A 26,882-nucleotide genomic window follows, 5' to 3' on the forward strand; every position below is an offset into this window, starting at 1 on the left:
TTTTAAACATAGATTTTATTATTTCATGATTTTGTTCTAAGAGTTATGCTGATTATGGTAAAAATTGATCACTGGGTCATGGATATTCAACAGTTGTGTGTGCTGGTTGTTACAAACCAAGCATTGTCTTATTCAAAACTATTTATTGAAAGGAACAGCTGAGGTTGCACACAGGAAGTGTCCTAGAAAATGAAAACAATAATTTCAGGCTTTTATCAGTGTTTTCCTGCTCTACACAGCACTATGCTTAATAAAGTAATATGTGACAGGATGTTTATACATGGGGCATGTATATATTAAAAGATTCATAAAATGGATTTTTCTTTGAGTTCTAACTTATGCAAAATTTCTGACCTAAATACATATATTCCAAAAGACAACAAGCAACAAGTTTTCAACCACTGTGTTCATAATGCATGCTCACAATGCAACATCTATGAACCAGAATGAATTTAAGATTAAAATATTATTAGAAAACAAGACTTGTCATGCTTAATTATAGTGTAATATTTATTCTCATTCTTTTCATGGTAAAATTAATTACAATTGCACCCATGACATAGCATGATTTAAATATTTCTGTGTCTTTATTTTGGATGTTTAAATATAAAAAAAGTCGATTTGCACATCTTTTAAAAATGAAATTCTATAGCTGTATGGGAACAATATAAAACAAATATAAAGATAGTTCTGCGCTTGGAAAATGCCGGTTATTTATTAGATTCTACACTTCAGATTGGAGATAGTTGAGTATAACCTAATCATATGCTGTGTTTTAGTACATGTTATATTTTAATATTCTGGTGCAGTGAAATTCCATGAAAAATATAATTTTCCATGGGACATAATGAATTGTTGAGGGTATACCAACTTTCTTACATTTAGTTTTTCTTGATGCCAGAACCTGCCCTGTGCTCTATTTTGACCAAGGAGAACTCAAGCGCTGTCATTTTGAATGACAAGGTAAACATTGAAAAGATTGGAAATTTGATAAGGGTGAAATAAAATATGGTTCTTGGCAGCTTTTCATTGTTATGAAATTGACTTCAAAGTGATTGATGTCTTAGTACTATTTTAAGTTATGTCAATTTTATTTGTGATTGCAGTTTTATCAGAATGTACTTATTACTATTACTTATTTTAATTAAAACTTTCTTTACTCCTCGTAATTTTTAAAATAATTTCAACTCATAATTATTTGGACATTAAAAACATTGACAGTTTTCAACAGAACTCAATGTTCTTGTGTAAAGCCGGAAGGCAAATACAGTAAGGAGGTGGCATAGAACACTTCGAATAAGTAATATACCATTAAATCCCAGTGGAAGTAACCTGAATATTGCTGTCTCCCAAATGGAAAAGTTCAGAAATAAAATTATTTTCTACAAAACCTCATCAGAAGCACATGGCAGAAAGATCTCTAGAAATTCTGATAAAATTATTGTATCATTAAATGTGAAGATTATTCTACTTTGGAAGGTCGACCAAATTATTTTGTAAAGATAATTTGTCTTTGATACTATTTTTGCAGACATAGTAAAAACAAATTAATAAGTCACATATACTGGTCATATTTTGATGCATTTCTCTAGTTTGTTCACCTGTATAACTAATTAAATATAGATATGTAGTTCTATTGTTGTTCCGTAGAGTTTGTCACATCCACTCATTTAAATATCATCTTTGCCATATTTTCATGTTTACATGTGCAAAACTTAAACATTTTTCTTATAACGTTTTTAATATGTTGACTAATTAAACAATATATTGTGAAAGACACATTGTAAATACCAAGTTTCTTTAAGAAATATGCTTCTCATATGTTTCAGAATGAATTTCTGGTAAGGACCATTGACAAAAGTTACAACAGTGGATTGTGACGGTAAATTTCTAGATAATATCTGGCAAGTACTGGGACTATAAGCATTTTATAAAATGCTTATTTTTTGCATTTTATGCAACCATTACAACCTCTGTGTTTAGTTTGCTTGAGAATGTATATTGGGTAAAAATTGAATATATGTGATTATATTTTAAATTTATGTTTAAAATATAAAAGTCACTAAATATCCCAAATCATTTCTAAGAATATGGAGAAAAGTACTATGGACCTACAGCTTTAAAAACAAATATTCTTTAGTTTTAATGGTAGCAGTACTAGGAAGCCAAAGGGGACAAGGTAAAGTATCTCTGTGGTAAAGAATAGAATTTAAAATTTTTAAAATTCATTTTATGGAAAAGAATTTGTAGACATTTTGAGTTCTAAGAATCATATTTAAAATGAACCATGGCATCGTTATTCTGTTATTTTGAAAGTAGAAGTAAAATTCTATTAAATATTTACTAATTCATATTTAATTCTTTTCAATAATTCCCAGAGTGGATTTTAATACAAATGTTAATATCCAGATGTCAGGAAAAGTTGCAGTGTTTTCAGTGACATTATTTTTATTTAAAAAATATTTCTAAATGAAATGCCTTGAAACAGAAGTCCTCGGCATGCTCTTGCAAGACAGAGGCATGGTAAAATGATAAATTCCAAGCTGCCCTCACTTACAAACTGAGACTCTTTCTCACAAAACCAAAACACTTGTATACATAAAAATAAAAAGCCAAGTAAATGTTAAATGCAGCCTGGATAATCCATATTGCTTTTGTTTACAAAAATTAATAGTGTTTTCCTATTTTTACTCATATGTGAAATGCTAGAGAAGTCCCGTGGGCATCTATTTAAGACTGTGTTGTATCACTGTGTTGGTAGGAGGTAAGATCTTGATTTGGAGCCCCATTCTCTCTCTCGTGCATGACATTGAAAACTCTGTCTTACTGGGCTCTGTTCTGCTTCTCATGTAAACTTCTCTGCTTTTCCCATTTGCTCTGTTTCTTGTCTGTTGTGGTATGATCTCCCCTCTGTGTCTTTCTCTTGATCTCTCAGCTAATCTTTCGCTCTGTCTCTCTGTCTTTCTCTGTCTTCTGTGTGTATTATGATGACAGCTGTCCTCTGATTTCTATCTTCTGTGACTCTTTTCAGTGGGTATTGTTCTTTGAATATTCATACAGATCTGCATAACACCTTCCTCACAATGATGCACAGAAGCCTCTGAAACTGTGAAGAAATACATCATACCTTAATGCCTCCCTTATACGTCAGTTATTTTGGTCATAGGTGCACATCACATATGTCGCATTTGTAGATACTGTGACTACATGTTCAATCCTTTCTTGCTTATTCATCCATAGACTCTCGTTCCATTCTTTACCCTCCGATTTTTATTTAACATCAACATGTTAGTTGGTGTTTGGATACCAGGAATTTATTTTTCTTTCACAAAGCTTTTTCTTGGTTTGTACAGCAATGTCTCCTAACAGTTTTTGAATTTTTAGACTTCTAAATTTATACTATGGATTCAACTTTTCTCAGTGCAATGTTAGCAGCATTGATTAAGGTCTAGTGAATGCTCCTTATGGATAAGAAAGGCACAGAAACTTTTAAATAAGTAGCTGGGAATGTGGTATGTCCTCATATAAATTTCAAATGTCATGAACTTTGTCACCTCTATCACTCTCTTTCTGCCTTCCCTTTACAATTAACATTTATGATTTTAACAAGTAATTTTATTCAGTTCCAGGCCTGTTATCATGAATAGATTGATTAAATAATTTATGACTTTTTTCAATTCAAAAAATCATGCCATAATTGATCTTTTTTACTTTATAGTATAAATATTCATATCCCATATCTTTTTTCAAAAATATTTTTGCCATGATTCTATACAAATGCTCCCAGTTCTGGGGGAGGGGTTTTCAAAGAATTACCTAATGCATAGTGACAAATATTTTAGAAAAGTAATAATTTTAGAAAGAATTTTTAACATCTATTTTAAAATTACATTTGTTGTTTAACTGTTTCATATGAATTTATTTTGTGGTTTTATATATTTGTTTCTTTTTCCTTTCATTGTGTATCATACTTACAGGTTCCTCTTCCTCTCCAGCTCACAGTTCTCCCTTGCCTCCTCTCTCATCTGGATCCACTCCATCTCTATCTCTCATTTAAGAACAGACTTCTAAGAAGTAATAAAATAAAATAAAGTATAAGAGAAACATAAACTAACACACCAAAATTGTCAGTCTGTGGAGACCAAACTATAATCAGGGCAAAAGGCTCATTTGTCTGAGGTTTCCAATGGGAATCCTTTAGCCAACAATTTAATTAGATATAACACAATCCTGGTGCTGGCAGCTTCTTTGTTTGCACGAGATGGCCAGTGAGGTCTCTGTTTCCCCGTTATTTGGTGATTACATTTAACACACACACACACACACACACACACACACACACATGAAATACACCTCAAATGTCTCTTACTTTTAGTTGTCTTTAGAAGTCTGTCTTCCTTTGTCCAACCTCTTCTCCCCTCCTTGTCCTATCATTATCCTCACATTCCAGGCCCCATCCATTCACAACTATCAACTCTATTTATCTTTTCTTAGGAGACCTATCTTAACCTTCTGGTATACATAACCTCTGTTGTGCTATGCATTTTAGCTTAGTTATCATTGACTTAACAGCTAATATCAGTTTATAAGCTAACACACATACCATATTTGTCCTTCTGGGCGTGGGATACCTTACTTTGGATTTTTTTGCTAGTTCTTTCTATTTACCTATAAAATTCATGATGTCATTATTTTTAAAAGCTGAGTAATACTGCATTGTGTAAATATACCACATTTCTATATTCATAATGTTCCCACTGCATTAGGTTTCCATGCCATCCCTCAACTGCCCCTCTAGTCCAGCTGCCAGTCTCTGCCTTCTATTCCCCAACCCTATCTCTGTCCCTGCCACCACCTGCTTCTCCCATTACTATCTACACCCTGTCTCAGGTAATCCATAAATCTATTTTAGCCTCTCAGGGAGATCTATGTGTGCCCCCGGATCACTTCATTTATACATAGCCTCTCTGGATCTACAGACTGTAGTTTGGTTGTCGTTTAAAAATTGTTACTATCCAGGTATAAGTGGATACACACCATATTTGTCCTTCTGGATCTGAGTCATCACACTCAGGATGCTGATTTTTCTAGTCCCACCACCCATTTGCATGCAAATTTCACGTCATTTTTCATAGCTAAGTAATGCTCTAATGTGAAAATGTACCTCATATCTTTTTACATTCTTCTGTAGAGGAACATCTATGTTGTACCAGCTCCCTAAGACCTGTCATATTGATCTTCATAGTGGCTGTACAAGTTTTCACTCCCACCACTTGCTCCATATCCTCACCAAAAGGAGGTGTCACTTGTATTAATAAACTTTGTCACTATGACAGGTGCAAGATGCGATCTCAAAGTAATAAGAATTTGCACTTAGCTGATGGCCAAGGATGTTGAACTTGTCTTTAAGTGTTTCTTAGGCTGTTTAGATCTGTTCCCCATTTCTAGTTGGATTATTTGCTGCTTTGTTATCTAGTTTCTAGACATCTGGATACATTTTGGATATTAGTCCACTAATAGATGTGGAATAGCTAGAAATTTCTTCGCATTCTGTAGACTGTCACTTTTTTAAAACTGACTCTTTCCTTTTGTGTGCAGAAGCTTTTCAGTCTCATGAGATATCATTTATTATTTGTTGATCTTAGTGCTTGCACTGTCATTGTTATATTCAGGAAGTCTTCCCTTGTGCCAATGTTTTCAAGGTTATTCTTTGTTAATACTTCTATCAGGTTTAGTGTATCTGGTTTTATGTTGAGTTCTTTGTTCCATTTGGAGTTGAGTTTTGTGCAGGGTGATGAATATTGTCTAATTACCTTCCTCTATATGCAGATATCCAGTTTCACCACCACTATTTTTTGAAGACTGAGGTGATCATTCATATATCCATTAATAAAGAAAACTTGCCTGAAGATCAGAAAGTAAAGCATCACTAGTTATCCTTACACACCAGGCAATGGTGACACAAACTTCTATTCCCAGTTTTTCATAGAAACTGGGTGGTAGTGGTGTACACCTTTAATTTTAGTCCTAGAGAGGAATATAAGGCAGGAGGAGGCCCCTGTCAGATACACACTCATTCTGAGATTCCTGGAGGCAAGATTGCCATTTTGGAGTGAGGTAGAAGTAAGCAGTGGCTGACGATTTTGCTTTTCTGTTCTTCAGGTTGAACCCTAATATCATACTACAGAAGAAGATTTTTATTTTTCAGGGCATACTACTGGTAACACTGTCAGAAGTCAGGTGTTTATAAGTGTATGCATTCATGTCTGGATCTTGAATTCGATTCCATTGATCAATGTTTTTTGTTGGATGCATATACCATGCAGTTCCAATTACTATAACTTTTAAATGCAACTTGAAATTAGGGATGGTTAAACTTCCATCTTTTTTTGGTCCTGGTTGGTTTAGGTATTCTGTTTTTTTTTTTTTGTTGTTGTTGTTCTTTATTCATATGAAGTGGAGAAACGTCCTTTCAAGATATATAAAGAATCATGTTGGGGTTTTGATGGGAATCTCATTAAATCTGTAGATTACTTTTGGTAGAATAGCCATTTTTATTATTTTAATTCTATTAATCCATGAACATGGTAGATTCTTCCATCTTCTGATAACTTTTTAATTTCCTTCTTCACAGACTTGAGAATTTTATTATGTTTTTCATTTGTTCAGTTAGAGCTATCCCAAGATATTTGATGCTGTCTGAGACACTGTGAAAAGTGCTACTTTCCTGATTTCTTCCTCAGTTGGTTCCTCATCAATAAAAGTTTCTCATTTTTATATAAGGGGGTTACTGATAATAATGACTTAAATTTTTATTTATGTTCATGTCTGAAAATGTCTTCTATCTGTAGATTTTCCAAGTAAAAGTTGTAAGATTACTAATGCATACATACTATAACACCATCTAAAAATAAAGATACTTTTACCTTTCTGTTTTCAATTTGTAGATCCTTTATATCCTACCATTGTCTCATTTTCTAGTTAAGTCTTCAAGTACTACATTGAATAGATATGGTGATAGTGAACAGCCTTATTTTATTCCTGATTTTCATGGAATTACTGTGAGTTTCTCTCCATTTAATTTGATGTTGGCTATAGAATTGCTGTAAACTGCCTGTATTATGTTAGGCATATCTCTTTTATCCTTAGGCTCTTTAGGACTTTTATTGTGAAGGGTGTTGTCTTTTGTCAAAGGCATTTTCAACATCTAATGAGATGATTTTTTTTAACCTTTGTCATATGGTGAATCCTAATTACTGATTTTTATATTTTGAACAACTCCCAAATCTCTGGGATAAAACCTAATTGATCATGGTGAATGATTCTTTTCATATGTGCTTAGATGGTGTTTATGAATATTTCCTTGAGTAACTTTGCAACTATTTTCCAAAGGAAAAAAATTAAGTTTAATGTGGTTTCTCCTTAGGTTTGTGTAATCTTTTTTCGCATAAAATTATTTGGGCAATGGTTCTTCTGTTTCTATTTTTCAGAGTTTGGATTTAATTCTTCTTTGAAACTTTGGTAGAATTCTATACTAAAATCATATGGGCTTGGGATTTTTTTGTTTCAAGACTTTTAATGATTCCTTCTATTTCTCTAGGTGTTATGGGTCTGATAAAAGTCTTTATCTAATCTTCATTTAACTTTGGTAATGCTAATTGACAAAATTTTACAGTTATTTTTGGTTTTTAAATTTTGTATAATACTAGTTGTTAAGATATGTCCTTATGGGTGAACCCAAAGGAAAACATATATAGATCCACCTGGAAACTGGAAACAGACAAGATTGCCCAACAATCTTGGGAGAATGAAGGTGGGGAAGAAGGGAGGGTGGAAGGGGGAGACGAGGGGAGAAGGGGAGGGGTGAGGAGAACATAAGGAAATGAGATAGGTCACATGGAGGAAGGAGAGAGATGAGAGCAAGGAAAGAGATATCTTGATTAAGGAAGCCATTATAGGGTAAGCAGAAATCTGGCTCTAGAGAAGTTTCTAGGAATACACAATTTTGACCCCTGCTAAGATCCTCTGCAATAGAGGAGAGGGGGCCAGAACTTGACCTGCCCTGTTATCAGACTGAAGAATGTCTTAAATATTGCCATAGAAACTACATCTAGCAACTGATGGAACAGAGATAGAGATCCACATTGGAGCACTGAACTGAGATCTCAAACTCTAGCTGAAGAGTGGAAGGAATGAGAATTTGTTCAAATATGGAGCCCCTTGTTTGTTCCTGAATGCTCAGCACCGAAAATAATCACACAGAAACTGTATTAGTTAAATCACTGCTTAGCCTATTAGCTCCAACTTCTTATCAGATAGATCTTACATTTTAATTTAACTCATCTCCATTAATCTGTGTATCTCCACATAGTTGTGGCTTACCAGCTAATATTCCCAGAATCTGCTCCAGCAGCTCCATGCCTTCTCTCTGACTCCACCATTCTTTCTCCCAGCATTCAGCTTAGTTTTCCCTGCCTAGCTAAGTTCTGCCCTGCTATAGGTCCAAAGCAGTTTCTTTATTCATTAATGGTAATCACATCACACAGAGGGGACAAAGTCAAGACCATAATGGGTTCATCCACTGAAACAGTTTACCTGAGTTAATAGGAGCTCATCAACTCCAGCTGGACTGGGAAGTAACAAGCATAGGACCAAACTAGCCCCTCTGAATGTAGTTGACAGTTGTATGGCTGGAGCACACTGAGGAGCCATTGGTAGTGCACCAGGATTTATCCCTACTGCTTATACTGGCTTTTTGGGAACCAGTTCTCTTGGATGTATACCTTGTTCAGCCTAGATATAATAGGGAGGGGCTTGGATCTTCCACAAAGCAATGTGATTTACCCCCTCTGAAAATGGAATGGGGGTTTGATGGGAGGGTGTGTGGAGGGAAAGGGAGGAGGGGAGGATTGGAACTTGGATTTAATAAATTTTAAAAAATCTAATAAATTAAAAAAAGTTCTTATGGTTCTCTGGTTTTCCTTAGCATATGTTGTTATGTTTTCTTTATTATAATTTTTCATTAAATTTTGATATTCTCTTTCCACTCCTGAGGATAAAAAGTTTGCCTATCTTTGTTAAACTACTCAAAGAACCTCTTTGTTTAATTGGTTATTTTTGTTGTTCTCTTTGTTTCAATCTCAGCCCTGAGTTGATTATTTCATGCTGTTTAATCTTTGGGTATGTGCTTACTTTTTGTTGTTGTTGTAGAAATTTTAGGTATGCTGTTAAATTTCGAGTATGAAATCAACCATTTTTTAGCATTGCCAGTTAGTGCTATTAACTTGCCTCTTAAAAGAATTTTCATTGTGTTCCATAAATTGTTGTATGCTATGTATTAATTTTCATTAAATCCTACAAAGTCTTTAATTTCTTTCTTGAACCACTATTTTTTTTACTCAGTAGAGAGTTGTTCAGTTTCCATGAACTTGTAATCTTTCTGTTGTTGATATTTAGCTTTTTAGTGGTCAAACAGTATGCAGGGAATTATTTCAATTCTCTTAGAACTGCTGAGACTTGCTAGTTGTGTCTTAGTATATGTTCAGTTTTGGAGAAAATACCATAAGATACAGGGAAGAATGTATAGTCTTTTATGTTTGGGTGAAATGTTCTATGAATTTAGGTTAGTTCCAGATGGTTTCTAACATCTCTCTGGTCCAGAATTTATCTCTATAGGTTTTGTCTGAAGGGCTCGTCCATTGGTGAGAGTAGGGTATTGAAATCTCCCACTACCGGTTATTGAGACTAATATGTGATTTAAGTTATAGTAGTGCTTCTTTCACAAATTTGGTTGCCCTTGTGTTTAGGACATTGATGTTAATAATTGATGTGTCATTTTGGCAGATTTTTCCTTTGATGAGTGTATGGAGTAGTCTTTCCTATTTCTTTTGATTGTTTTCTTTTTCTTTAAAGTCTATTTTGTTAGGTACTAAAATGTCTATAACAGGTTGCTTCTTAGGTCCCTTTGCATTGTATATCTTTCTCCACCACATTATCCTAAGGTAATATCTTTCCTTGATATCAAGGTATGTTGCTCAGATTCGGCAGAAGGATAGATCCCGTTTTTATATCCATTATGTAAATCTGTGTATTTGTAGTGGGGACTGAGACAATTAATACTGAGAGATTTCAATAACCAATACCCATTGTTTTCTATTATTTTGCTTTTGATGGCAGTAGTATGTGTGAGAGTGTAAGTGTGCATGTGTGTGTGTGTGTGTGTGTGCACGCGCGCGCGCACGCGTGCATGTATGCACATGTCCATGTCCTTGCTTCCCTTCCTTTAATTTTGCTATTCTGGGATAATTTATTCCCTGAATGTGGTTAATCTCTGTAGTTTGGAGTTTTCTTTTTAGAAACTTCTCTACGGTTCCTTTTGCAGATAGATAGTGTTTAAATTGAGTTTTATCAAGGAATAACATATTTTCTTCATCTATGGTGATAATTTTGCTGGGTATAGGTGAGGTGTGTTTCCTATATGCAGCCGAAGGATGGATCCTGTTTTTACATCCATTTTGTTGATCTATATTTTATATAAGCAAGTTCAGTTCATTAATATTAAAGGATATTAATGACAAGTGGTTGTTAATTTCTTACTCTTTTCTAATTATTCATAGGTTTGTTCTTTTCACAGTGTCCCTGATTTTTTGGAAGTATTGTGTCAGGAGAGGTTTTGTTGTTGTTTTGTTTTACATTTAACATTATTTCTGTTCAATGTAGCAATTTAGTCTCGTCTATCTTCAGTGCTTGAAATTCTTTCTGTCATCTCTTGTATTACGTTGGTAAAGTTTGCCTCCATAGTTCCCGCTCAAATTTTTCATTGTTTTCCATTTTCAGTATTCCCTCAAGTTGTATTTTCTTTATTGATTTAATTTCATTTTAAGTTCTTAACAGTTTATACATTTTTACACGGTTTGTTCAATTCTATTTTTTGTTCAATGGGATTTATTAATTTCCACTTAAAGACATCTATAATCTTCAAACAAGGAGTTTTATCTCTTTCTCTCTGTCTCTCTGTGTTTATGTGCATGTGTGTGCATGTGTGTTTGTGTGTGCATGTGTGTGTGCATGTGTGCACTTTATCTATGTTGAAATGTTCACGTTTTGGTGTAGTAGAACAAGTAGGCTCAAGTAAATACATTTATCCAGATTGTTATTGGCTGTGTTTTTATGTTGGTGTCTAGGCATCTGATGTTTGGATAATTATAAATTTTAAATTCTGATTTCTTGATTTATCTTGGTTGAGTGGATTTTTTTTCTCTTGGTTTCTCATTCCCTTCTATATTTTTGAAGAGTGTGATGCTTGTATGGTATCTTTTGGAAAATTAACTTTGGATATTATATATGTGACCACGGAGGTTCCAGGCAAAATGTGGTTCTGTTTATTGGCAGCTGACATTTAGGAATAGAAATAAGTTAGGTGACTGAAAATGTTCATAGTAGGGAGGAGAGAAGATTGTTAACTAGGGCCTGCTTACTTATTGTCTTTGGAATTCTGGGAGACAATAGAGAGTGGTCACCCCAGAAGGTCTTCTAGGATGTTGGCATGATGGCTAGCAGGGAGTACCTGCTAGGCTTGGGGGTGGAAAAAAATCAACAATTTAGGAGCAGGTGGTTAGGAGGGAAATGTCTATGGGACCCACAGAAGTGGACAGAGTATGAAGGAAGTCTGAAGAAGGTTTTCTACTGTAGAGATAGACATGGTATGGGCGAGTGACTCTGGAGAGGGAGGCAGAGAGTTGCAACTCTGCCTTTACCCTACTTGTTGCTCTCATATTCCAGTATTTTTTTCTATATTAACTTTAGGCTTTTCTTTCTAACATGGTTTATTTTAAATAAAAAAAATCTTCTGAAAAACACATGAAATTTTACACAAATTTACCTATAACTAAACTGTTTTAAGAAGCAAAATATTTAACCTGGCCTTCTGGGTTATGTTTAATCCTTGCTGGGTAGAAGCAGGAATCTCTCTATGAGTGTGAGGCCAGTCTGATATATACAGTGAGTCCTAAGCCCACAAGAACTACATTATGAGACCCTGTATCAAAAACAAACAGAAATATTAATAAAAAGTAAAGTTGGTTCAACCCTTTTAAGCTAAATCTCATTTTTACAATCGATTCAGTCTGACATGCTAAAGGAAGAACTTATTCATTTATTTTACATTAACATTCTGTAACTTTCATTACTACTTTAATTTATTTTTTAAATTTCATTTTATATTCCACCCACAGGTCTGTCCCCATTCCTTCTCCTTCCTCCTTATCCCCCCAGTCTACCTCCATCTATCCTTCCCAATTCATAAGGGTTCCCATGGCAAGACAACAAAACTAGCACATTAAGTTGAAGCAGGATCAAGCCCCTCTCTACTGCATTAAAGCTGTACAATATAAAAAGTACTCAAACAGTATCATTACTTTCTTAGACATGTGGTAGTAAACATACGTAGGGTTCTTTAGGTCCTCATAAGGGAATTAGTAGGTTTGGATAGAATCATGTCACACTATTTTGAAAAACATAGCAATATTTACAGAACACTAAATACTTTGAAAAGAGATATATCATGCTTTTTTTAAAGCAAATAAATATATTGATAAATTATTTCTTTATATTGCATATTTTCCTCTTTTTAATTTTTCATTTAAAATAAGGAAGATTGAAGAAGAATCAAATCAGATTTAGATCACTATCATTTTTATCTCACCTTTGTTAGCCTTCTGTTCTGTTTCATAGTATAAATACAGAAAGCCTTTTCTCTAAACATGTCTTATTTGTAAAGTTATTCTCTCATTGAAAAAAAACATCAATATTGGCCTAAACAAAATAAGGCAATATAGAACTTAAAATGAAAGCATGCCTTGAATATATATTAATTTGCCCAAAGAATACCCAATGAGGACCAAAAGTCCTATGAATATCATTTAGAGTACATTGGCATATATTAAGACAAATATGCTTCAAATATGCATAAACAATTTTAGCATAAATAAATTCATCACATTCTCAGCTATATAAATTTTATCATAGAAAGATATTAATTGTTACATTTTACAAGCTCATGAACAAAATATTATAACACAGTATTATTGAATTTTTATATTTATCTCAGGAAGAAAGAAAATATGCTTTATTGAGAGCTAAAGAATATTGTGACATGTTTATGGCTCAACAATAGGAACCAATTTAAGGCTGATAGAAATGCAAACTAGTCTGCCAGGACACATCATTCATATAACATGTTGATATTTTCAGACTCAGTATAGTTTATTTCTCATCCAGGGAAAAACCAAGAGTTCATCTATCACCTGCTTAATTGTGTGTAGAAAACATTCAGGCCTAAGGACTGTTGAAAGAATGCCATCAGTACAGGGGCAGCACGCAGGCTGTTCCTATGCAGTGTTTGCACACACCCTCCCTTCTTTCTTCACATAAAGATGACATCACACTGGAGGAGTGCAGATGGGAGAATAATATGACAGGGCGGTGATGCTGACAATGTGATGCTTTTGCTTCCGGAACATGAGTGTTGTCTGTCTCTCATTTCTGTACACAAATTAAGATCTCATCTTGACTAATTTATTATTACCACTTTGAGTTATTTTATATCTCTGTGTCTCAATGTTTACTACCAGAATCCATTTACTAATCACATATACCTCAGGACTCAATACAATGGATGGATTCATAGTCTCCTGTTATTTAGTCAAAATTTTAATTTTTCTTATATAAAACACAAACAGCAACAATGAGTACTTTCATAAATATATGGTGATGCTATTTTCATTTTTTTTATTTTTGAGACAGGGTTTCTCTGTAGCTTTTGGGTTCCTGTCCTGGAGCTAGCTCTTGTAGACCAGGCTGGCCTCGAACTCACAGAGATCCGCCTGCCTCTGCCTCCCAGGTGCTGGGATTAAAGGCGTGCGCCACCACCGCCCGGCGGTATTTTCATTTTTGAAATTCTCTTTATCTTTAATATATCCAGTTTGGAAAGTGATTAAGTAGTTTGTTGTAGATAATAGATCAATGGTGTAAACTGTTTACCATAAAGGGATACAAGGAAACTTTAGCCTGATAAACAACAACCAAACACCTCCATTAATAAATTTTCAGTAATAACATTTGTAATAGTTCATCAGTCTATAGACTATAAGTTAAACCTCATTGAAATTGATAAAAATACAAAATAATAAAAAAGAACAGAAAAGAAACATTTCTTCTTATTCTGATTTTCAAAATATTAATTTATAATCACATATCCCAATGAATCCCTTTTTAGATGTATGAATAGAACTGAGAATATTTAAAACCATGTTCTGTTGTTGTGAATACTTTAACTACTTTATTTAAATATTTATTAAGTATAATTGTTTTTTACTTTAACTTGTTTTTCCTTTTAGTGTTTTAAAATATATCAAGAAAGCTTACCATGTTCATTTTTATGTGGAACATTCTACCTAGAACATCTGATTTTCTCTTAATCTTTCACCATTTTATATGCTGCCAAATTGTTCTCTTTAAGGTAAAAATTAAAAGCTGTGTCTAGCCTCTTCTAAGTAACTTCACTTGATCAGAGAATAGAATTTGTTTTGAATGATATAAAAGTAATGCTGGAAACCAGATTTAGCTTTATTTTAAGTTATCCCAGCAATTATTCAGTACCTCAGTCCACACTGAATTTGTATCAAACACCCACAGGCTTTGTGTTTTTCTCTCATTCAGCATAGCAATTTAAATCATAGTGATCAATGAAATCTTTCTCATATCCTTATTTTTTGGTGGGAAAGAAGGATCAGGTTTATAATTTGTCAGATGACAGATATCAAATGGAAAAGAAAATCACATCACTGACTTTGTAGGACAGTTTTGGAAACAAGATTCCATATGCTTCTTGGTGAAAAACCAAAGAAAACAGCTGGCAAATAAGAGAATTCCACTGAAACGTGACTTAAGAATCATTAGAAGATGGTATTCCGAGCCAACATACATGAACTTCCACCCTTAAGTAACTGTATTGAGTATGTATTGGAAAAATCTGTCTGAAAATCAACATTTGTTTTTCCTATATTGGATTAAATAATACATTTTCTTTTCTCTTTTCCTCTTGTGGTGTGTGGCAAAAGATCATATTTTGGGTCTTGACCCTATTTTAATTTCTTCCTCGCATTTCTGGGGTTTAGTTAAGTGTGGTTACTGTTTCAACTGAATCAAGTGATATGTTAATGGATCCCTATCCAATCTCATCTTGATCACATTCTTTCACACTGATGGAAACAGATTAGAGAGATTAATGAACCCTTTTTCCCAGAGGTCCTACATGGAAACCAACAACTGACTCTTAACTAGGGAAGAATGATTAAAATTTTTTTACAAATGCAAATGCTATTTTAATCTTGGATGAAGAATGTGTCCAGGGTCGTGCGATAGAAACTTGGGAGAAATAAAGGATAAGAGATTCAAAGTTTTAAAAAGATATCACCAACTATGGGAGACCATCTGGACTTCGATTGAAAATCAAAACTGATGGGTAGGCTCATTTTACTTTTATTTAAAATAGAAGATGAAAGAAAAATTTTCTCTGCCTGGCCCACATAAGATCATGCTTTAAGAAAGCTGGTTTTAAGATATTTGCTTATTAGAATATGAGGGTGAGTGAATTCATAAAATTCACAGACTGTAATATTTAGGAAGACAGGATCTAGAACTAATGATATACAGGGAAACTCAGTTGTAATTTCTCCATCATCCTTGTTCATAAATGAGACAGATCGTGGCTAGGGAGATATCAGAGATTTCGATGGTGAACTGTGTGTTGCTAGAGGCAAGATTTAAAAGATGAAATAATATAATTTACTTTTATATACCACCACTTGTGTAATAAGGAGGAAATAACTTCTACAGTTTTGTGAAAAGACAAAGTGTTGAAAATGAATTTTCAAATGTGATCCTTAATTAAGTTAAAAAAAAAACAGAACCTAACAGTTGCAAAATTTGCATAGGAACTTGTTCCAGTTTTTTTTCAGTGGAACTCTGTCCAGATTTTGTGCTTTATTGACACAGCAACATGAATAGGAATCTTTTTCACCCATTATAAAAAGAGAACAAAAAATACACAAATCTTTAGGGGTTTTTCTATGTTATTAGTTGCACTTAAAACAGAAATTTAATTAGAGACAAGTTAGGTACAATAAAACAACAAAATTTCCTACATATTCAGATGCAGGTCAGTGTTTCAACAGGAAGCTGTTTCTGGCAATATTTTTTCACTGTATTTTAAAATATTCTTACTTTTCTACTGTTAAAATCATGAATTATTTGTCAGGTGTCAAATATCTTATTCTTTGGCATGGACGGAAACAGTTGTATTTCTCATATGCCCTGCTATGCCGAATTCAAGAGATGGGAGAGGACGTGGAATGGACTGTTCCCAAACCACACAAAATTCACCCCCAGCTGTGTCTAAGTTTTTAAAACAAAGCATTACTGTAAAGCTACACTTTTTTGGTTTAGTTAGGTCATTTCATTTAAATAAATAATAAGACAGCATTCAAAAATATTACTGTGATAGAAAAATGCTTTACATAAGCCAGATGAACATCAATAAGAAACAATGTTTCTCTTCCCACTTCCCCTAAATTCCTGGTACAATTGTCTTTTTTTTTTTTTGCTAGTCCATATTTAATAAAGAGGATTCTCCTGTAGATGTCTCTATAGGCCAGCCATCTTGGTATTATGAGTGTGTTCAGGCATCTCCACGATGACAAGAGGGATACATTTTAACCCGACATGAAGAATTTTCATTTTTCTCCCAAAGTCATTTTCTGGCTTGCACTGTTATGTCCAGGAAGCTGACCTACTCAGTTCCTGTGTTTCCTAGCTTTTGGGTTATTTATCCCAGTGAGGAGCTTTATCAGGATCTGTAACTGAGGAAAGGAATAGAATCAGAATCATCTTTGTTTCTGGGAATGTCCCTTTTAGGGGTCATGTCTTTTAAAGCCAGGGCTGGACTCAATCATCTCTGAAATGTTAGCACAAAAGCTAACAAGCAGATGTCATTCCATTAGCTCCTTCACCAATTCAACTTCCATCAGTCTCTCACCCTCAGAAATACCAAACTACTTTCCCTAGTCATGTAATTTCCCTATGTATTTTCTTTACTTTATTGATAATGCTCTATAAAGCATATTTCTAGCTGCTGCTATAAGTAGCTTTTTATTATATTTTTTGAATGATGCATATTTCTTCTGATAATGAACTTGCTTATTCTGTTATTGTTGATCTGTCTATTGTTATAAAGGTTCCTTTCAACTTAGATTTCACCACATTTCTTTGTAATTTTTTTTTTTATTGAGAAAAGGAAAAAAAAGTTTCAGCCTCCTCCCAGCCTCCCATTTCCCTCCCCCTCCTCCCACCCCTCTTCCCCTCCCCCCACTCCTCTCCCCCTCCCTCTCCAGTCCAAAGAGCAGTCAGGGTTCCCTGCCCTGTGGAAAGTCCAAGGTCCTCCCCCCTCCTATATCTAGGGAGGTGAACATCCAAACTGGCTAGGCTCCCACAAAGCCAGAACATGAAGTAGGATCAAAACCCAGTGCCATTGTCCTTGGCTTCTCATGAGCCCTCATTGCTCGCCTTGTTCAGAGAGTCCGGTTTTATCCCATGCTTTTTCAGTCGCAGTCCAGCTGGCCTTGGTGAGCTCCCAATAGATCAGCCCCACTGTCTCAGTGGGTGGGTGCACCCCTCGTGGTCCTGACTTCCTTGCTCATCTTCTCCCTCCTTCCGCTCCTCATTGGGACCTTGGGAGCTCAGTCCAGTGCTCCAGTGTGGGTCTCTGTCTCTATCTCCATGCATCACCAGATGAAGGTTCTATGGTGATATGCAAGATATTCGTCAGTTTTGCTATAGGATAGGGTCGTTTCAGGTTCCCTATCCTCAGCTGCCCAAGTAACTAACTGGGGACATCGCCTTGGGCTCCTGGGAGCCACTCTAGGTTCAATCACTCATAAGTGGCTTTTAGACATAAAGCAAAAAAAGAAAACAGCTTACAATTCACAGTCCCAGAGACCCTAGACAACAATGAGGACCCTAAGAGAGAAATTCATGGATCTAATCTATTTGGCAAGTAGAAAAAGATAAGATCTCCTGAGTTAATTGGCAGCATGAGGACCATGGGAGAGGGTTGAAGGGCAGGAGAAAGTTAGAGAGGAGAGCAGAGAAAAATGTATAGCTCAATAAAAAACAATAAAAATTAGAAAAGATAAAGAAAGAAAGAAAGAAAGAAAGAAAGAAAGAAAGAAAGAAAGAAAAAAAAATCTTTCTTTAACTTTTCCATGCCAGTTCTTCAATTCTTATACCTTCATGAAGGCTTAACAGTCTTTTGAGATACGATTTTTACAAAGAAAATTAACTCAACTGAATTATCTTTTATTTAAAACAAGAATAATGGGACAATTAATGGGAGCATCTGAAATGTTCAGAAAACAGATAGCAGCATAGTGAAGCTCATGAAATCGTTGTCCTAAATAGATGTATTTGTGTGTGCATTGTGAGGTTTCTTTAGCATAGTCAAACTGTTTTAAAACATTAGTAAAATTTACATAATATCTTTCAGCATACTCTCTATGAAATGAGGAAAAAGAAATTAAAAACTGAGTATATTAAAACAATAGTAAGGCAGAAATTAAGGAGATAATAACAAAAACAAATCAAGGAGATAACAAGTGATTCTTTCAGTAAACCTGTAAATTTGATATGAATCCAAACAGGTCATTTTAAACATTTAAACATTTAAAAAGACAATAGCTGATATTAGGAACAGAAGAGCTTATATAACTGCAGATCCGTCAGAAATTAAAAATATAATAATGAAATGTTAGGAGTAATTCTGTCCAAATCAATGTTATAATTTGGTGAAATATATATAATTTTTTTCAATGGTACAATATTCTAAAGTTTATTTTAGACAGTTTCAGAGAATACTGAAATATGCTTTGCTGGTGGCTTCTTCACAACTGTTAAGGATACACTAACACAGTTTTCTAAAATTGGTCCAAATATTAATGAGAAAAATATCTTGAGACTTAATGTCAAGATCAGGCAAATATGATGGGAAAAGGTAAAATAGAACCACACCATTGGTCATGTTCATACATTAAAGCTAATGCGAAGCTGTATTTCTATAAGATATTATTCAACCAACCTGTGAATTTATGCAATGAAGAGTGATTTTGTTTATAGGCAAAAAAAATAAAAATGAAGTTTAAAAATTAACATGCTAAAAGTGAAAAATAATCATTTTACCACTAAAGTATGATCATTTATTCTGAATACCTAACACTTATCATTTCTGCTGCAGATAAAAAAGTCTAGTATATACTGATGCTATAGGTTCCATTCAAACCCTGTGTCTTCCAGAGGCTGTCCCCTCCCTCCCCCCATGGGCGGTAATAAGCTAATATTTAGACGAATGAACAGTTGGGGTTTGAAGCTTCAGTTTTGTTGTATCCTTTCTGCTCAGATACATCCCTAGATCCGATGTGTTTTCAACAAAAAAAGTAGCACTATATATAAATTTTCCTTTTTAGTCGCAATAAATTTTCCTTTTTAGTAGCAATCTGTTTCTAAAATTCTTATGAACATATAGAAGTTTTTATAAAAATAGCTACCTTAAATTAGGGAAAAACCACATGGAGTGTGTTACCTGATTCTGACATGGAATCGCAGTAAATCAACAGTAAAAAAAACATGGGACTGGCAGGTTATCCAGTAAAACTATAGGACAGAGAAGTTTGGAAACATGTCCACACACATTAATATAATTAATTCAGAATGTGAAGAAAATTCATCAGTAATAAAATAAAATTTTATTGTACACCCAGAGCTCCACTAGAAATATAACCAATAAGTAACTGATAAGGAAGATGGAGAAATAAAAATGATTGGATTTATGTCATGAGACTGGAGGGAGGCAAATAACGAAGGAAGAGTGGATAGGAGGGAAAGAGAAGGGACAGAAAGGGAGAAGAGAGTCAGGTATAAGATAGGGAAGAAATTATCTTGACATAGCGGAAATTACTTAAAAAAGAAGAAAAGGAAGGTGTAGACTGGAATACATGATTATGAGATAAACTATTATTTATTACTGAATTCTCTATTTACTAGAGAACAGTAGACTTTCTGAAGACCTCACAGTTATTTAATCACATCTAAAGTGATCTAAGTTCCCACAGATTTTTTTCTTTTTCTTTCTTTTCAAAATTATTTTTTTTCATTTATTTTATATACTGATTAGTTTCCTATCCCTTATATCTATATTCCATCCCCCTCCTTGTACTCCTCCTCCATTCAGAAAGGGGCAGGCCTCGCATGGACTTCATAAAAACATGGCACATCAAGTTGAGGCAGGAACAAGCTCTTCCTCCTGCATCGAGGCTGGGCAAGGCAACCTAGAATGGGGAACGGATCCTCAAAACCCAGCTAATGCGCCAGGGACAAGTCCTGATCCCACTGCTGGGTCTTACATACGGACCAAGTTACACAACTGTTGCATACATACAGAGGGCCTAGGTCAGTTCCATGCAGATTCCCTAGTTGTGGTTTAAAATCTTTGAGTTCCCATGACTCTGTGTGTTCCCCTGTCATGATCATGACACCACTGGTTCACACAATCCCTACACCCTCACTTCATCAGGACTCCTGGAATTGTCCTAGTATTTGGCTGTGTATCTCTGCATCTGCTTCCATCAGTTACTGAGTAAAGGCTCTCTGACTGTAATTTGGGTAAGCACCTGTGGCACTCTCTCCACTATTACAAGAACTCTGATCCATCCTTGTGGATTCCAGGGAGTTTTCCTGGAGCCAGGTTTCTCCCTAACCCCAGATGGTCACCATTTCGACAAAATTCTGCCCATTAAGATAACTTTTTCAATACTTGCCTTATCTGTCCTGACTCCAACCCACCCAACCTGATAGCTAAAGATACCACCTTTTTTCCTCCACACACCTCCAGCTTTCCCAGGAGATCTCTTCTATTTCCCCCAGGGAAATCCATATATCTATCTTTGGGCCTTCCTTGTTACATAGCTTCTCTGCGGCTGTGGGTTACAGACTGGTTACCCTTTAATTTATTCCTTTATAACTAATATCCACTTATGAGTTAGTTCATAGCATGCTTTTTTTAAATGTAAATTACCTTACTCAGGATTCTTTTCTAGTTCCATCCATTTGCCTGCAAATTTTATGTTGCTGGGTTTTTTTTTTTCTCACAGAAATACTCCATTATATAAATGTAGAACATTTTCTTTAACGATTTGTTGTTGTTGTTGAGGGGCATCTAGATTGTTTCCAGCTTCTGGTTATTATAAATAATGCTGCTATGAACATAGTTGAACAAGTGTCCTTGAGGTATGATTGAGTATCTTTTGGTATATGTCCAATATTGATCTAGCTGTGTTTTGAGGTAGATTGATTCCCAATTTTCTGAGTAACTGCCATATTGATTTCCAAAAATTTCCAAGTTTGTACTCTTACCAGCAGTGGAGGAGTGTTCCCCTTACTCCACAACCTCTAGAACAAAAGCTCTCACTAGTGGGTTTTGTTTTTTTTTTTTTGCCATTATGACAGATGTAAGATGGTTTCTCAGAGTCATTTTGATTTGCATTTGCTTAATGGCTAAGGACGTTGAACAGCACTTTAAATGTCTCTTGGCCATTTTAGATTCTTCTGATGAGAAGTTTCTGTTTAGATATAGAAAACTCAAAAAACTAGAGATCAAAATATCAAATAAAAAAATGAGCTGACAGATTTCCTGAGCTAGTTAAACATCTCAATCATCTCTAGAGAATCCCTTTACAACAACGTTAAAATCAATGTGAGAATGAATAAGCATAACTTGGGAATAAAATAATCAGCATATTTAATTGAGTAATTGTGTTACGCTTGAGAGCATAACTCTAGTGATACCAAGAGGAAACGGTGGATCAACAAAGCTCCACAAAATTATAATTTTTATAATTATATAAAAATTAAGCAAAACTTACAAACACAAACTGAAATAAAATTTAAGGTGTCTGACATAATAACAATTCTTTGTAGTCCCAGAACTCTGGAATCTGAAATAATGCATCATATCTAGAGATCCCAGGCCAATATAGATAATGCACCAGTACCTCAGCTAAAAAATATAATCATTCAAATTAAAATCCATATGCCACAACATGATTCAAATCTGGTGAGATTGTGTTAAGTGAAAAATAAAATCACAAAATGTCAAACCTTATGATTGTGCACAAAGGGAGCAGGTAGAAGAGCAAACATTAAATCCTGGTGACTAGGCATGGAAATTCATTGCTGGACACAGAGTTTCAGTTTAAGGAAATGAAATGTAACAGAAACTGGAGATTCTGACATCTGAAGAAGATTATGAACATATTTAGGAACTTAGCATATAGCCCAGTGGGGGAAGGACAATAGATAAGTAAAATCTTAGTTCATCGAATACCACTGTGTATTAAAATTGATTGACAGCAATGATTATAAATATTCAGTATGCACATTTTACAACAACAAACATTTTTAAGGAAATAAGAAAATAATTAATAATAACAATATAATAATAAACTATCCTAATACCATATCCAATATAATTTTTTAAGTTTAATTTCAAATGGACATCGTAACAGCCTACTCTCTTGCCCTTGTGTTAAAGTCACAAATGACATAGTGTTGATCTACAGCTATCTTATTCCCAACCAACTGAATACTCAAATCATACTCAAATATGATTAAAATGGAAAGAAAATCAAGGAATTAAGAGCTTGCCTTATAATCATTAGGACCTGAGTTTAGATACCCATACTCCTACCTAGCAGCCTTATATAAGGGTTCACACCTGTAACTCCACCATAGATAAAGGGCTGGGTGAGCTGGATCACATGAGTTCTTAACAAGCCAGTCAGAAAAATTCAATGAATACTAAATCACTAAAAGATCTTGTCTCAAAACTAAAGTAAAAAGTAAAAAAGGGTGATATCCATTCTTGGTGTCTCCACAGGCACACACACACACACACACACACACACACGCACACTGACACATACACACAGCTATAAACACACATATGCACATACAGACACATGTACACAAACATGCAGTCATACAAATTCACATAGACACTCAGATACACACATAGACAAACACATACATACATATATGTACACAGACAGACAAATACACACACACATACATACATACATACATACATACATATATATGCAGGCACACATACATACACATATATACATGCACATATATATAGATTCACACAAACATAAATACATACATTTTAAAAATAAGTAAAATAAGGTTTACCTAAAGTACAATCCCCTGAAACATTCATAAGAGTGTAAATATGTTTAAATCAAGATTGGAAAAGGAAAAACTGTTTATTTGCAACTGTTAGAAACTAAGGAATGGAAATGTCTATTAAATGAATAAACAAACTGCTTGTCCCATGCTACTGAATACAATCTAAGACTACAAAGAAGTTGTTAGCATTTACAATGATCTGGATGGGTTTCAAAAATAATTTGTCTGAGTGAAAAAAATTACAGAAAACATTCCTGCAATGCCAATTCACTTATAGAAAACATGAATGAATATTACACTGACCTAAAGTAAGTTACAGGCTGCCTGTGGTGGGGTTTGGTGTACTGGAAGCCTGCTAAAAGGACAAAAGAATAAGAAATTATGAACATCCGTGAATAAAGAGGTTTATGTGATCAATACGCATCATTTTAACGAACTTTGCTAAAGCAGCAGTTATCCATAGAAAGCAATTCAGTGATAGATGTTTTTAAACAGTTCATTTCATGTTTATTATATTTCAATGAAGTTGAATAAAGTAATAATGGGAAGAAAGAAAATATAAATAGGAAATCTAATATTTGTTAGTATCTCTTCTGAAGTATTTTTTCCCTTTTCTGGAATCAAACAAGCTATGCAGTGCACATAACCTGTCACTGGCAAGACACAGAACACCGTCAGATTTCAGTGACAATTCTCCTTCATATGGTAATCATAAAATTGATTTAACCTCCTTGAACCTGTTTTCTAACTTCAATATATGAAAAAAGTACTTACCACAAAGGACTCCAAGAAGATGGGATACTTCACAAAAATAATCTGGCTCATAGGTGCCGAGTGTATTTTACTCCACTTCTGGCTTTCCAGTGTGATAAGCAAATTTAATTATTTGTTGATGATACTTTTATGATTTGGTTTTCTACCAAATACTGTTCTATAATCCATGAAGAATGTTTGTCCAATTTCAATGTGTCTATTTCAGTTATATGCCGTCCTCCGACTGAAAAAGAAGATTAATGAAATCTACCTCTGCTCTCTGAGGAAATGTAAGCTCAGGATTGGGAAAAATTATATTAGTCAATACAATACATTTTAAATCAGAAATGCTCTTGAGTTTATTTAGTTGAAATTTATTTTAATTATGTTGAAAGAAATTGTTCCCAGCCTGTATCCAATACCGAGTTCAATCTTCTCTACAGTTAGCTTTACAGTTCAGTGGGAAATTGGATTAATTGTTACATGAATAACACATAATAATTTTAATACTAAACACATTAAAGTTAAGCTGTGGGCTGTGAAGAGTCATTTCTACATATAGAATAGTGGTATTTAAGCATGTAACAGATAAAAATTAATATGCTAAATAAAAGACTAATTACAATAGTGTATATGTCAAACAAACAATGGTGATTTGAAAGAATTGTATATAATTCAGAATTATTTTTGTACTGAAACAGGTAAAATTCATTCTTGTGGTCAATTTATATGAAATCTTAACTATATAATTCTCAGAGGGTATTCACTCCCGTTAGTGAATAATTTGCTTTCTTTTTTATTTACCTCAATAAACTACAACATTTAAAACCCTATGGATTACTTTACACAGAAAACTGTCATCTAAGGCAGGAATATAAAGTAGTTCTGAATAATTCTTGAACTGAAAATGCATAAAACCACAAGCATGTGTGTAAATGAAGGGCTGTAAGGTGAATGATATCTCCTAACAACTTCTGAAATATTTAACTGTCGCTGGTAATAATTTATAAAGTAAGTATGTAGACATTCGCCTGATAGATCTGAGGGGCATGTTAATGGGGTCCAATGAAGACAGATAGCTTCATTCTGGTACCACTGAGCAGACAGCCGCCTCCTGAAACACTTCTCTGCCAAGGCCCATCAATCTCCCGCCTATGGCTCCTCGGATTAGACAGGGAGGCATACTTCCGTGAATCTTAAAAGGCCATTTCTGTCTCCTGTGAAGTTGTTTAACTTTGTTTTCATTTTACACAGCCTGCCTGAGCTCTAACACACAATGGATTTGACAGATCAATCTTTATAAGATACCTAGGAGTGAATGATTTTTATGGAAGCATAAATTACAAATCTCATTGAGTAAACTTTACCTGGCACTAACTGGAGATATTATAAAATTATCTTCATTATTTATAACTTTGTTCATATATTTTTATAAGTAGGTTCACATTTTTGTGACATTATTTGATTTGTTGCAATTTAAATTTTGATCCTTGTCAGTAAGAAGAAATTTTTAGAACACATGTCTAACTATTGTGGAACTTTTATATGGTTTATGAATCACTGAAATTATTATACTCCCCAAGAAAAACACAGAACACAGTCAATAAAATCAGGTATTGCCTTGCTGAATGCAGCATCCAGATCCATTCTGACATCTTTCATTCATTGTCATCAATGACATGGCACAATGTATGGTACCTCTGATTTTCAGAATTAATTTATCACTAGGATTTATAAGCCACAACATCATAATTCAAGGTGTAAAATGTCATGGTGATACTATGTCCATGCATCATATCTGTAAGCAAGTGGAATATATTACTAAAAATCAGAGTTTCATGATTCAGCTCATATACATAAACCACACTATATTGTGTGTTTTACTATTTGGTTTGGCTTAAAAACCCAATCACTCAAACCGAGTGAATATCCATTTATACATATATTCATTGTATACACACACACTCACACACAGATGAGCTTTGAGTCCTTTACCTTAAATTTTAAGAAGTCTGTTTTGTTCTTATTCTTGTTTTGTTTTTTATTTGTTTTGCTGAAGAATAGCAACCAAATTTCTTAGAATTGTCTCTATTTCATGATTTTTGGTCCATAATATTTAATCAATAGCACCAGATAAACTCCCCAAGCCTCTAAGCCTCTACACCAACCCACTCCACTTCAAACCTCATATACTAACTCTTTGTGTGCCAGCTCAGGCCACTCCTAATTCGTTGTCCATTTGTTTTGAAGGGGAGACATTTGTTAGTTCTTGGCTGCTCAGTCCCCAAATAACCACTTAGAAACTGTATTAATTAAATCACAGCTTGGTCCTTTAGTACTAACTTCTTATTGCCTAACTCTTACATATTAATTTAACCTATCTCCACTAATCTGTGTATTGCCACGTGGCAGTGGCTTATCAGCAAAGTTCTAGTGTCCATCTCTGGCAGGGCTACATGGCTTCTCTCTTACTCTTCCTTCTTTCTCCCAGCATTCAGTTTAGCTTTCCTGCCTACCTCTATTCTATGAATTGGAGGTGTGCCAACTGAAATGCTTGAAACACTCCCATTTCTCTGATTCAGAAAGGCCAGCTTTTAGATCATAACTACTTAGGAATTAGAACACTAAGGATTATTAGTAACTGTTGTAGGGAATCTTTCAGCCAGTAGCCTTTAAGTCTTTAAGTTACACACCCCCTTGGGCATGCTCTGTAATAACATAAATGCCAATGTAAAGCTGTGTTAAATTCTCTCTCTCTCTCTCTCTCTCTCTCT

This window comes from Microtus ochrogaster, linkage group LG3 (assembly GCF_000317375.1).
Source record: "Microtus ochrogaster isolate Prairie Vole_2 linkage group LG3, MicOch1.0, whole genome shotgun sequence".
Classification (NCBI taxonomy): Eukaryota; Metazoa; Chordata; class Mammalia; order Rodentia; family Cricetidae; genus Microtus; species Microtus ochrogaster.